The 1,765-nt window shown below is 57.2% G+C and overlaps 1 protein-coding gene across 2 annotated transcripts in view; it reads left to right on the top strand.

The window, feature by feature from the left end:
- Positions 1–820: 820 nt before the first annotated feature.
- Positions 821–1,765, top strand: part of MTRES1 (mitochondrial transcription rescue factor 1) — a 26,443-nt gene continuing 25,498 nt past the window's right edge. Inside the window, exon 1 of one of the 2 annotated variants that reach the window (XM_032275128.1) lies at positions 821–919. The gene's annotated coding sequence lies outside the window, so the exon portion shown is untranslated. The remainder of the gene's footprint in view (positions 920–1,765) is intronic. The other variant, XM_032275129.1, reaches the window with a different exon arrangement.

The raw sequence follows: 1,765 nt of genomic DNA, 5'->3' as shown, positions 1-1,765 counted from the left end.
GGACAACATGGCAAAACCCCATCTCTACAAACAAAACAAAACAAAAATTAGCAGGGCGTGGTAGCACACACTGTAGTCCCAGCTACTCGGGAGGCTGAGACGGGAGGATAGCTTGAGCCTGGGTGGTGGAGGCTGCAGTGAGATCGCGCCATTGCACTCCAGCCTGGGGGCCAGAGCGAGACTCCTCAAAAAAAAGAAAAAAGAAAGAAAAGGAAAAAAGAAAAACAGGGAGAAGATTAAGCGACGAGCGAGGTAGGTGGAACCAATGTGGTATCCTAGAACTCAAGTGAAGTCAGTTGAGGAATGAGAACAGACATTTGGATTTACATTGTGAATCACATGCAGTGAGCCGAGATCACGCCATTGCACTCCGGGCAACAGAGCGAGACGCCGTCTTAAAACGAAAAAAAAGTTCAAAAGGGTTAGTGACCCCAGAGAAGGATCACTTCATTACCAATTAAGATGATTAGCTAGTCATGGCTCACACCTGTAGTCCCAGCTACTCGGAGGCTGAGGCACGAGAATAGCTTAAACACGAGAGGTGGAAGTTGCGGTGAGCTGAGACTACGCCACGGCACTCCAGCCTGGACAACAGAGTAAGACTCCGTCTCAAAAGAAAGAAAATAAAGAAAAGAAAAGAAAAATTAAGATGAACTCCCTTCGGTCAGGTGGAATCAGGACGCGCTGGCTTTCTCGCTGGAGTCTCCTGCGGCCGTGCCTGGAGCCCACTTCCCGTGCAGTCCTCCGAGGCGTGGCCTCCAGCAGGGGTCGCTGCTTCGCCGCCGCCCTGGCCTCGCGGCCCGCCCGACCCGCTCTCACCGCGGCAGCGCCGGCGGAAGGGGCGGGGCGCAGGTAGGGGTGGCCTGGAGGCCTGCAGTCCGCGCGGCCGCGGGGAGGGACGGGAGGCCCTGACGTACAGGTGAGTGCGCCCCTGCCGGCGCGCCCACGGCCCGCGCCCCCTGTCACTTCTCCCTGCGCCCCTCTGCCCCGCCCACGTTCCCGCTAGGTCTTCCCGTGAGCGTCCCGTGTCCTGCCAGCCTCGGGACGCCCCGCGAGCCCAGGGCTGCGCAGGGGCTGTGGCCGTTGAGTGCGGCAAAGCCGTCCGCCCCGCGCGGTTGCTCCTGCTGGCTCCGAATGCAGACTGAGAACCCGGGGACGCAGTTGTCCATTTCCTTTGACCTTGGGGACCCAGGAAGGTGCACTGCCCGGGGGGGCGGGGAGGGAGCGAGAGGAACCAGCCCCTGTCTCTGCCCGCAGCCTCCGAGGTCTCCAAGGGAAGGGAGGGATCTGTAGCTGCATTTAGACCAATTTCTCCATCTTACGGAGCGGTGAACGGGCTCAGGAATGTGGAGCGTTTCCTGGAGTCAAATAGGTCAAACTCTGCGCTGCTTTTCTTACAATCTTCGGTTAGTTCAGACTGTATACCTCTCCCGAAGATCTCACCCAAAACCTATGAGCCTCTGCCGTGATCATGCCTCCACTCACCACACGAGAACGCGAAAGAGATTCTGTCAGGTGTTCTAACACCCATCATTGCTGGGACTTTTCCCGGTTATTCGAATGCACCCGTCCCCTTGATGGATTTTTTTCCACAGGGTGTTGTTGTTTCGTTGTTTTTTAAGACTATCTCACTCTGTCGCCAAGGCTAGAGTACAGTGGTATGAACTCCACTCACTGCAGCCTCCCGCTCCCAGGTTCAAGCGATTCTCCTGCCTCAGCCTCCCGAGTAGCTGTGACTACAGGTGCATGCCATCACGCCCGGCTA

The sequence above is a fragment of the Sapajus apella genome, unplaced genomic scaffold (genome assembly GCF_009761245.1).
Source record: "Sapajus apella isolate SASKATOON/1434 unplaced genomic scaffold, GSC_monkey_1.0 scaffold6, whole genome shotgun sequence".
In the NCBI taxonomy this organism is placed as follows: Eukaryota; Metazoa; Chordata; class Mammalia; order Primates; family Cebidae; genus Sapajus; species Sapajus apella.
This window is presented reverse-complemented; position numbering and strand designations above follow the sequence as displayed.